This window comes from Schistocerca piceifrons, chromosome 1 (genome assembly GCF_021461385.2).
Source record: "Schistocerca piceifrons isolate TAMUIC-IGC-003096 chromosome 1, iqSchPice1.1, whole genome shotgun sequence".
Taxonomy (NCBI): Eukaryota; Metazoa; Arthropoda; class Insecta; order Orthoptera; family Acrididae; genus Schistocerca; species Schistocerca piceifrons.
In genome coordinates this window covers 735,609,212-735,622,109 of record NC_060138.1, presented here as the reverse complement: position 1 = coordinate 735,622,109, position 12,898 = coordinate 735,609,212, and the positions used below count along the sequence as shown (strand labels likewise).

Here is a 12,898-nt window from a genome sequence, read left to right as displayed (position 1 = left end):
TAAAATTTATTTTAAAGGTGAATTAAGTAGTTTTTTAAGTAGTTATGTCAATCAGCTGTTCACTGAGTTTCATCAGACACAGACTAATCAATTCCAAGATTTAGCAAATAAGTTAGAATTCGATATTGAAGATAAATGTAACAGTGTAGAGTCTGAATTTAGCGAAAAATTAGAATCATTTCAGAGTGTAGGTATTGTTACATCTGATGCTGTAAAACAAAGATTACACACTTTAAAGGAAAGTGTTGAGAAATGTGACAAACAAATTCCTATAGTAAAACCGCAAATTTTAGGCATTAACGCTCAAGTTGACAATTTGCAAAGAAATTTTAAAGAGAAACTAGCCACTTCAGACATAATAAATATCAGTAATCTGGAGGAACATGTAGAAGAGATGATAGACAGAAAAGTTGCCACAAGAGTAACCTCCGACAATGTGTCTCCAATTTTATCTTCCAATGTAGATGGAAAGAATTCAAACTTACACAGAACAAAATGGAAAATAGGGTGACTTTTCCTAATGTAGTATTAACTAGTGAAGTAATGACAGATTTACAATGGGGATCAAATTCAGGGTTATCTAAGAAGTTTCCTAAGTTTAAGCCAAATGGGAAAGTATACCCTACTCATTTTTTGAAAAGATTCAATCAAGTCTTGTCCAAGACTTAGGAAGCTTCAAAAACGATCGAATTGCGGTGGGGTATCTATTAGGAGAAGCCTCAGAATGGGGAACAGTAAACATTGAAAACTTTTCCTCTTGGGAAGATTTTCAAAAGTAGTTTAATGAGAAGTACTGGTTTGCACTTGCTCAAGTGAGGTTAAGGTCAGATCCATGGGATCTGCCTGCAGGAATGCTACCAATGTGAGTTGGATCCCGAGGTGTTTGGTGTTTCTTCAAAATTAGTTTTTCTACACTGAATTCTCTTCAAATCTTAAACTATTCTGTTATCTATTAATGAATTCTTAAACTATCCTATAATTTTAGAGTACAGAAAACTGAATATGACAGAACAATAATAGACTTAAGAGAATCATGGAAAAACAGTGATCTCTAAACAAGAAATGACATGAAGAGAATATAGTATTAATGGAAAAATAATATCATGGTACTATTCAAACAGAGTAATATTGGGATGACGTAAACTGAACATAGTATTTTAAGTGTGTATAAAATATAGTATAAACTGAATAACTAAACAACTATAGGATAGTAGTGTATAATATTTTATTTGGTATAGAATATCTTACACCTTTTATGAAATGTGATGTAAAGGGGAGGGTTTGTTGTATTAGTTTTGGAAAGGGTGGGTACTACAGACTAAATCATGATTTCCATCAATAGAAAAATCAGTGCTAACACGGAACATACACCGCACCTACCGAACGACCCTCGCAAATAAGTGTTCACCATTTGCCGTCCTATACGTGTTACTAAGATTTTGTTTGGGGACCTCAAGGGTGAAGGTGAGGATTCCCATCCAGTAGGAGACGATTAATACCATACCTCCTCCGGCTTCTCACTCAAGTACCGGCGAAGTATGGATCCTGGGGAAGGAGGGTGGGAAAGGTTTCCTGTCTTTGGGGCTATCTTCTTTCACTTCTTCGATCTTAGCAACCATTTCTACTTTCTTCTTTCTTACTTCTCATTTGAGTACCTATATATCTTTCTCTCTCTCCATATTCAACTACATATCACAGAAGTCCTTATTTTCCGTGGTTTTCGATAACCTACAACTTATTTCATTTAAGTAGGCCAAAGAATCAGGCTGTACAAACACATATCAACATACACACAAAGATACACTTAAATACAAACTCTAAAATTACAAATTAGCAACCTGGATTGATGTCAGAACTGCCAAGGAATGTAGGGGAATAAATATATATGTACATCTGGGTAGATGCACACATTATATTGTTTTTGTACGTGACATTTCTACTTTTTTTTCCGCCTCTTCATATAAATACAGGTACATAAGGAAAGAAGGGTAGAAATCAAATCATACACCTAGAGAGACAGGAGCAGGAGAGCTGGTGTAATAATTATAAAACAGTGATAAGCCAAATTGGAGTTAATTGTAATAACCATTTGAGAAAAAACAGGGTAGTAAATGCTCAGGTGATATATAAAGTAGTGGGCCTTGATCATTATGTGTAGACATAGTATCTACTAAGAGTTGGTCAATGTTGTTGTTGTTGTTGTGGTCTTCAGTCCTGAGACTGGTTTGATGCAGCTCTCCATGCTACTCTATCCTGTGCAAGCTTTTTCATCTCCCAGTACCTACTGCAACCTACATCCTTCTGAATCTGCTTAGTGTATTCATCTCTTGGTCTCCCTCTACGATTTTTACCCTCCACGCTGCCCTCCAATACTAAATTGGTGATCCCTTGATGCCTCAGAACATGTCCTACCAACCGATCCCTTCTTCTGGTCAAGTTGTGCCACAAACTTCTCTTCTCCCCAATCCTATTCAATACTTCCTCATTAGTTATGTGATCTACCCATCTAATCTTCAGCATTCTTCTGTAGCACCACATTTCGAAAGCTTCTATTCTCTTCTTGTCCAAACTATTTATCGTCCATGTTTCACTTCCATACATGGCTACACTCCATACGAATACTTTCAGAAATGACTTCCTGACACTTAAATCAATACTGGATGTTAACAAATTTCTCTTCTTCAGAAACGCTTTCCTTGCCATTGCCAGCCTGCATTTTATATCCTCTCTACTTCGACCATCATCAGTTATTTTGCTCCCCAAATAGCAAAACTCCTTTACTACTTTAAGTGCCTCATTTCCTAATCTAATTCCCTCAGCATCACCCGACTTAATTAGACTACATTCCATTATCCTTGTTTTGCTTTTGTTGATGTTCATCTTATATCCTCCTTTCAAGACACTGTCCATTCCATTCAACTGTTCTTCCAAGTCCTTTGCTGTCTCTGACAGAATTACAATGTCATCGGCGAACCTCAAAGTTTTTATTTCTTCTCCATGAATTTTAATACCTACTCTGAATTTTTCTTTTGTTTCCTTTACTGCTTGCTCAACATACAGATTGAACAACATCGGGGAGAGGCTACAACCCTGTCTTACTCCCTTCCCAACCACTGCTTCCCTTTCATGTCCCTCGACTCTTATAACTGCCATTTGGTTTCTGTACAAATTGTAAATAGCCTGTCGCTCCCTATATTTTACCCCTGCCACCTTTAGAATTTGAAAGAGAGTATTCCAGTCAACATTGTCAAAAGCTTTCTCTAAGTCTACAAATGCTAGAAACGTAGGTTTGCCTTTCCTTAATCTTTCTTCTAAGATAAGTCGTAAGGTCAGTATTGCCTCACGTGTTCCAGTGTTTCTACGGAATCCAAACTGATCTTCCCCGAGGTTGGCTTCTACTAGTTTTTCCATTCGTCTGTAAAGAATTCGTGTTAGTATTTTGCAGCTGTGACTTATTAAGCTGATAGTTCGGTAATTTTCACATCTGTCAACACCTGCTTTCTTTGGGATTGGAATTATTATATTCTTCTTGAAGTCTGAGGGTATTTCGCCTGTTTCATACATCTTGCTCACCAGATGGTAGAGTTTTGTCAGGACTGGCTCTCCCACGGCCGTCAGTAGTTCCAATGGAATATTGTCTACTCTGGGGGCCTTGTTTCGACTCAGGTCTTTCAGTGCTCTGTCAAACTCTTCACGCAGTATCATATCTCCCATTTCATCTTCATCTACATCCTCTTCCATTTCCATAATATTGTCCTCAAGTACATCGCCCTTGTGTAGACCCTCTATATACTCCTTCCACCTTTCTGCTTTCCCTTCTTTGCTTAGAACTGGGTTTCCATCTGAGCTCTTGATATTTATACAAGTCGTTCTCTTATCTCCAAAGGTCTCTTTAATTTTCCTGTAGGCGGTATCTATCTTACCCCTAGTGAGATAGGCCTCTACATCCTTACATTTGTCCTCTAGCCATCCCTGCTTAGCCATTTTGCACTTCCTGTCAATCTCATTTTTGAGACGTTTGTATTCCTTTTTGCCTGTTTCACTTACTGCATTTTTATATTTTCTCCTTTCATCAATTAAATTCAATATTTCTTCTGTTACCCAAGGATTTCTATGAGCCCTCGTCTTTTTACCTACTTGATCCTCTGCTGCCTTCACTACTTCATCCCTCAAAGCTACCCATTCTTCTTCTACTGCATTTATTTCCCCCATTCCTGTCAATTGCTCCCTTATGCTCTCCCTGAATCTCTGTACAACCTCTGGTTCTTTTAGTTTATCCAGGTCCCATCTCCTTAAATTCCCACCTTTTTGCAGTTTCTTCAGTTTTAATCTACAGGTCATAACCAATAGATTGTGGTCAGAGTCCACATCTGCCCCTGGAAATGTCTTACAATTTAAAACCTGGTTCCTAAATCTCTGTCTTACCATTATATAATCTATCTGATACCTTTTAGTATCTCCAGGGTTCTTCCACGTATACAACCTTCATTCATGATTCTTAAACCAAGTGTTAGTTATGATTATGTTGTGCTCTGTGCAAAATTCGACCAGGCGGCTTCCTCTTTCATTTCTGTCCCCCAATCCATATTCACCTACTATGTTTCCTTCTCTCCCTTTTCCTACACTCGAATTCCAGTCACCTATGACTATTAAATTTTCGTCTCCCTTCACAATCTGAATAATTTCATCATACATTTCTTCAATTTCTTTGTCATCTGCAGAGCTAGTTGGCATATAAACTTGTACTACTGTAGTAGGCGTGGGCTTCGTATCTATCTTGGCCACAATAATGCGTTCACTATGCTGTTTGTAGTAGCTTACCCGCATTCCTATTTTCCTATTCATTATTAAACCTACTCCTGCATTACCCCTATTTGATTTTGTGTTTATAACCCTGTAGTCACCTGACCAGAAGTCTTGTTCCTCCTGCCACCGAACTTCACTAATTCCCACTATATCTAACTTCAACCTATCCATTTCCCTTTTTAAATTTTCTAACCTACCTGCCCGATTACGGGATCTGACATTCCACGCTCCGATCCGTAGAACGCCAGTTTTCTTTCTCCTGATAACGACATCCTCTTGAGTAGTCCCCGCCCGGAGATCCGAATGGGGGACTATTTTACCTCCGGAATATTTTACCCAAGAGGACGTCATCATCATGTAATCATACAGTAAAGCTGCATGCCCTCGGGAAAAATTACGGCTGTAGTTTCCCCTTGCTTTCAGCCGTTCGCAGTACCAGCACAGCAAGGCCGTTCTGGTTATTGTTACAAGGCCAGATCAGTCAATCATCCAGACTGTTGCCCTTGCAACTACTGAAAAGGCTGCTGCCCCTCTTCAGGAACCACACGTTTGTCTGGCCTCTCAACATATACTCCTCCGTTGTGGTTGCACCTACGGTACGGCTATCTGTATCGCTGAGGCACGCAAGCCTCCCCACCAACGGCAAGGTCCATGGTTCATGGCGGGGGGTCAATACAGGTAGACATAGAGTTGAACAATATGTGTAGACATAGTATCTACATTTATGGTAGAGACAAGGAGTTGAAGAGGACTCTAGGGCATTAGATGGAGTATTAGAAAGTGGAGTTGAGGTGTAAAATAGAAGTGTAACTTTACCAGAGAATATTTAATGATAGTGTACATAAAGATGTATACTACGGCAATTAACCACGAGACATACTCGGGAAGAATAAAGGGCGGGGCGAGACCCAGCATTTATTGAATATAAAAGGCAGATAAGTAGACCTAAGAAATGCTGAACTATATTGTGCGGACAGGAGCACCAAGAAGGGGATTGACCTGTACCATAGGAATTAAGAGGGCGTACCTATCTAAAGGGAAGGAGGGAGTGCATTCATAGGGTCAACTCACAGGTGAGGGATAGGTAATGTTCCTAACGGGGAAAAGGACAGTATTGTGACAGAAGTCACACGTTTTATAGGAATTAGTCTGGTAAGTTTGAATTCTATGCATCACCAGTCTTATTACGTTTTATGTTTCCAAGTGTCAAAAAGGGAAGGAAGGGGGGCGGGGGGGGGGGGGACACTTTCATTTTACCCAGAGTTCCTCCAAACTACAATGAGTAATAAATAAGTACATACTTAGAAAAGATAGTACAGAAAGTGGGAACAAACAGTAGATTACTCATGGGTCATGAACACCTGGAATTTATGATTGGAAAAAAAGCAGAAAACAGAACAATTTGGGTCATTTTGATTTTAAATATTGAAAGAGCCAACTCCAACATGGATTGAAAGGTTCACATTTTATAATTGTACAAATTGGAAAAACGGAATGACTAGGTAATAAGAACAAGACTATTTACGGATATTGAAAGAAAAAGATGTGTTGTTGAAAAATGAAGTGTTATCCTATGTGATATTAATGTATGCGATATTAATGTACGTGGTTATTATGTATAAAATACCAAATGTTCGAGCTGAGGGGAGGGATATGTAGTGCTTCCGAGAATTTCCATGTTAATTCTACAACCATTTGTCCTTCTACTGTCTTTGACACATGATATTTTAGATATAAGTGGGAGAGTGGAAGCGTATCTACTGCGCCACTTGTTTCTCTGTGCAGACTGGAAGTTTGTTATGAGAAGACTGTACGAGTGGCGGTCCACTGACAACGACAAGTGTTAGCCGCTAGCGGCACAGACGCTGTATGAAAGAACATGGAGTAATTAGAGACTATTCTTTGCTGTGTTAGTGAATGAGATTATTATAAAAAGACAAACGAACAACTGACTACAGACTTTTAACTTACTTCATGTCTTAGCTCTGAACGAGGCAAGACACGTGTGATGTTCATGAATTATTTGGTTGTCACACCAATGCAATTATGAATGTGGTTAACTGAGTCTAATGTTTGATGACTAAGTTGATTTGCAGAAGTTTAAATGTTTGTACCAGAAATGGTAAAGTTGTTTCCTGTGAAAGTTGAAAATATATCGTAACTGAACTGAAAGTATTCTGCGAGTACCCAAATATTTCAAGAGTAGAGAAACAGTCAAATAAATTCCTATAACCAGAGATTGTCTTCAGAGAAGAAGCTTTTGGGAGATCGATGTAGCTAATTATCCAGAGAAAAGGATTGGCTACATACATCACATAAGTCAACTGATGAGAGTGAGGTTTGAATTGTGAATGCAATCCAGTTTTGCACCACTTCTCATGTCGTCAAAACGTTAGAATGTGAAAACAATAATTGGCATATGCTAAAATAAGTTAGAAAATCATGGACTAGTATTGATAAAACTATGAAATGTGCATACAGAATAGCTTTCCGATGGGAACAGATGACCCCCCCAACCAAAACACAGTAACTGGCTGAATGCCATTCAAATAATGGTAATAAATGAAATGTTTTTCAATCTCATGCAAAATCTAACAGTAAAGAAGTTCTAACTGTCTTAAATATGCCCATGTTTTCATGCAACACAAAAAGGATACATGGCCACGTAGAAAAACAGTTTGCTAGTTACACTGACATGAGCACGCTGTAAATCACTGCAAAATGAATACCAGAAGGTATTACCCATTGCACCACATATTAGGGTACCTTCCTGTTCCAATTTTGCATGGAGCATGAGAAGAATGACTGCTTGAATGCCTCTTTCCATTCCTGTGTGGTGTCACTCAACTAGCCACCGCTGGGTCGGGATTAATGTGATACATCCCCATACCTGTATACCGACTATTATTACAATAGGGTTGCCACTGTCAACAGCATTTTAAAGTTACACCCTCCCCACCATCCTTCGGAGGGAATATGTGTACCGTTTCTGTCTACATCTAGTGTAACTGCACGTTCAAATGTAACTTCAATTTTCAAAGTGTTTGTGCATATTGTACTAATGCAGGACATGAGAACCAGCCAGGTATTTATCTAAGAAGATGTGGAAAACTGCCAAAAACCACATCCAGATTGGCCAGTTCACAGAATCCCATCATTAAACCACATGGTGGATTTGATCGGGGCCAGCAAGCCTCCTCATGTACCAGAAGTGGGTACTTAAATGCACTCGGCTATCTGGATTGGTGCTTAAATGCCACTTTGTGCACTGTAATTAGTCTAATTTTGTCTTCATGGTCCCTTTGGGAGTGATGCCTAGGTGGTTATAGTATATTCCTAGGTGGTTATAGTATATTCCTAGGTTTCTTGTTTAATACTAGTGCTTGAAACATTGTAAGTAGCTTTTCACAGCATAATTATTGTCTCTCTACAAACATCTGCCAATTTACGTTTTTCCATTATTTTTGCGAGGCACTCCAATGGATCACACAAACCTCTGACCATTCATTCTGCCCTTCTTTACCCTGTTAGAAGTAGTCACAATCAAGCTACAGTAAACCATTACAAACAGTATTGTAAGGTGCTTAAAAATGTTATTAGGATTACAAAAAGTATGTGGTATGCAAATAGAATAGCTAATTCACAGGATAAAATTAAAACCATATGGTCAGTTGTGAAGGAAGTGTCTGGTCAGTGGCACAAGGTCGACAATATTAAGTCAGTTTGTAGTAAAATTATTTCTGTTACTGATAAATCAGATATATGTACAGTAATTAATCATATTTTCTGAGCATTGCTGGTGAATTAAATACAAATTTAGTTTCTACAGGGAATCGTATAACTTTTTTGAAAAATGCCTTTCTGAGATTCATGTCTGAAATTCTCCCGTTATACAGACAAGCGGGAGACTGAGTCAATAATTAAATCACTGAATACTAAGGACTCTCATGATGGAGTGCCTAGCAGAATATTAAAGTACTGTGCTGCACGTGTTAGCCCTGTATTTAGCCATATTTGTAATTTTTTTGTGCTGCACGTGTTAGCCCTGTATTTAGCCATATTTGTAATTTTTTTCTTTAGGAATGGTCAGTTTCCTGAACAATTAAAGTACTCAGTAGTAAAGCCGCTTTATAAAAAGGGAGAAAGGGATAATGTAGACAATTTTAGACCTATTTCTATGCCATCAGTGTTTGTTAAAGTTATTGAAAAGGAGTGTATGTAAGGATAATTGATCATTTTATATCACACGATTTTCTATCAAATGCACAGTTCTGTTTTAGAAGTCATTTAACAACTAGAAATTCTTTATACTCAGGTGAGGTACTGGATGGGTTAAACAAAAGGTTTCAAATGTTACACATTTTTTTGATTTAACTAAGCCATTTGACTGTGTTGATCACAAAACATTACTCCACAAGTTGGACCATTATGGATTACAGGGAGTAGCTCACAATTGGTTCACCTCTTACTTTAGCAACAGACAGCAAAAGGTCAATATTCATAATGTTGAGAATGGCTGTGGCGTGGGGATCTCAGTGAGGTATGGACAAGTGGGGGGTGCCCCAGGGATAAGTGTTGGGGCCACTCCTGTTCCTTATTTATATAAATGATATGCCCTCTAGTATTACGGGTAACTCTCAAATATATCTGTTTGCTGATGACACTAGCTCGGTAGTAAAGGATGTTGTGTCAAACATTGGCTCGGTTTCAAATAGTGCAGTTCATGACTTACGTCCATGGGTTGTAGAAAATAAACTAACTCTAAATCACAGTAAGACTCAGTTTTTCTAACAATTCAACAAAACCTGATGTTCTAATTTCACAGAATGGGCATAAGATAAGTGAAACTGAACAGTTCAAATTTATAGGTGTTCAGATACATAGTAAACTGTTGTGGAAATCCCATGTTCAGGACCTTGGTCAAAGACTTAATGCTGTCATTTTTACTATTCGAATAGTATCTGAAGTGAGTGATCATTCAACACAAAAATTAGTCTACTTTGCTTATTTTCATTCTCTTATGTCGAATGGTATTATATTTTGGGGTAACTCTTCCCATTTTAAAAGGATATTTTTGGCTCAGAAACAGGTGGTTCAGGCAATGTGTGGTGTAAGTTCACGAACATCTTGTCAACTCCTGTTCACGAGTCTGAGTATTCTGACATTGGCCTGTCAATATATATATTCCTTATTGTCATTTCTTGTTAACAATATTAGCTCATTCCCAAGAATAAGCAGCTTTCACTCAGTTAATACTCAGCAGAAATCAAACCTGCATTTGGATCGGACTTCCTTAACTCTTGTGCAGAAAGGTGCACAGTATATTGCCACATCCATTTTCAATAAGCTACCACTCGAATTCAAAAATCTTAGCACTAATCCACGTGCTGTCAAACTGAAACTGAAGAGTTTCCTCATGGGTCACTCCTCCTATTCTGTCAAGAAGTTCCTTGAAAAATTAAGCTGATTCTTGTTGTATTATTGTTAACGTTTGTAACTAAAACTTAGGGATTAACTTTTTTTGGGTTCATAAACATTTTATTTTTATCTGCTGTTACTTTTTATTGTAATTTCACATACGGAAACATTCCATGACCTTGGAGATTTGCTCTTCAATTTGGTCCTATAGAACTTAATGTGTAAATAAATAAATAAATAAATCCTATTTGGTAAGGGGTGCACAAGTGCTTTGTAAATGTTCTCCTTTGTAAACAGATTCCATTTTCCAATCACTCAACGTCTGCCACCTGCTTTACCTCCAAATGAGCCTATGTCACAGTTCCTATCATATCCCAATAAAGTGTTACAACCAGATATTTGTACAAATTAACTCATTCCAAATATAGCTCACTGATATTGTAGTCACAGGATACTACTTTTCTGCATTTCATGAATTGCGTGATTTTATCTTTCTGAACATTTAAAACGAGCTGCCGATCTTTGCAAAACTCTGAAATTTTATCAAGATCTGACAGGATATTCATGCAGTTCTTTTCAGATAGTACTGTATATTATTATAGATAACTATTTCATCTGTTAAAAGTCACTATACAAACAGTCTGCCAACTCATCAATATATAACACACACTGAGAAAGTTCCAACACACTTCCTTGGGCTATGCCAGAAGATACTTCTAATTTATGATTCTCCACCTAAGCTACCAAGCCGTATTCTCCCTACTGAGAGTTCCTCAAGCCAAGCTAGTCACAAATTTTGATTCCTGTCACATATGATTTAATTTTTGTTAATATGGGTCAGTGTGGTACTTCGTCAAATGGTTTTTGGAAGCTGTGAAATGTTTCATCCTGACTGTCTTGATCCTGAGCTTTCAGGATGTTTTGTGAAAAAAGTGCAAGTTGGGTTTCACATAACTGATGTTTTAAAAATGCATGCTGGTTGTCATGGAGAATGTCATTCTGTTCGAGATACCTCACTACATTTAAACTCAGCATTTGTTGTAATATTCTTCAACAGCTGTACGTCAATGACACAGTAGTTTCATGGATTACTTCTTCAATCCTTCTTGCAAGTGGATGTGGTCTGTGTTTTCTTCCACCAACTAGGCAAAGTTTTTTATTTGAGATATTTATATGGTATGTTGTGGTTAAAAGAGGGGCTAGTTCAGCTATAATTTCTGTACAGAATATGATGGGGATTCAATAGGGCACTGGAGCTCTGTTCTGATATAGCAATTTCAACCATTTGCCAATCTTGCTGATACTAACATCTGTATTACTCATTTTTGCTGAGGTGTGAGAATCAAAGTGATGCAGTACTCCTAAGTACCTGGACAGTACTTACATTAATAAAGTAGTTATGATGCAACTACAAATACCATGGTTGCACCAATGAAGAGTAGATTATTCTCTTCACACTACACTCTGTCTCAATTCCAGTATTAATCAAATGTGTCATCTTGTGGCTTTTGCACTTTTTGTGTCAGAAAACTCAAATTAAAATGTAAAATAAAAAAGGGAGTACAAGTTATGGGAAATGAATGTTTTAAATACACTAACAGCACTTATAACAACAAATTGTGTGCTTTCATCAAGAGGCAGTCATTTGAAGTTTGTCTCTGGTTGACTGCTATATAAGGTGTGTTGTTCAGATGTGAAAGGCTTCCCTTTGTAAGCAGTTGCCTGCTGTTATATTGTCAGTGGAATCTTTCCAACCAGGTGCTAGATCTCATATGTGGAAGTTGATTTCAGATGGCTTGTTATGACACTGTAAGTATTGTTAAATGATACTAACTAGCTTAGCATGGGGGGATTTGCATCAGATGGGAGAGGCATAATCTCTGATGGCATAGCACACTGCCACTGCTGTGTTTTTACCATGTGTGACTTGCCACACCAGTCTGAGCCTAACAGGTGTGGAGGATATTGCTTCTGCTGCACCTTTCACTGTCATTTTGATGTTTGCACAGTACTGCTTACATGTCAGAGCCCAGTCCAGTGTAATACCCAGGTATTTAAGAGTACAGCAATGCTCCAACAATATTGTTCTCCATGTAACCTGTACCCTATGGATGTGCACGAGTTGCAGATGTGTACCTGGGTTTTATGGGATTTGGCTTAAGCTGGTCCTAGACATTGTATTATTTAAGCTGCTTTAGGGCAGCAGTGAGTCTCTCTTCAAACTCCTCTAATAGGATGTTCTGGGCCCTGTCCAGGAATTTTTCAAATGAAAAGCAATTTTCAACAAGACCTCAGATAGCCAAGCTCAACACCTAGACTTTTGTCAGAGTACAGCTTTTTGCATCAATCAAATCAGAAACTGACACAAAATGAGGTGTAACGACAAGTGTCCACCATCTTGCCATTAGTCAAGTTCGTGTTCAGCATGCTCCTTATCAATGATGCAGACTCCTATGCTGAAATACATAAAGAAAAACCTTTCCTTAAATAATTAAAATGTAAATTCCTTGTATATAAAAGCTATTATACATATGGAAATTATAAATATTCTATTTTATTATAGAACTAAAAAATGTGTAAACTGTACTAGACATCCTCCCTGCTGTTTGAAGACGGGCTCAGGCCTAAACTAGTCACAGGAAATTAAATCATTCATGAAAAAGTACGGCTGGTT

General features: G+C 37.9%; 1 protein-coding gene across 3 annotated transcripts in view; it reads right to left on the bottom strand.

Moving 5' to 3' along the window:
• Positions 1-12,898, bottom strand: part of LOC124711389 (germinal-center associated nuclear protein) — a 294,702-nt gene that overhangs the window by 83,089 nt on the left and 198,715 nt on the right. The gene's annotated exons all lie outside the window — the stretch shown is intronic.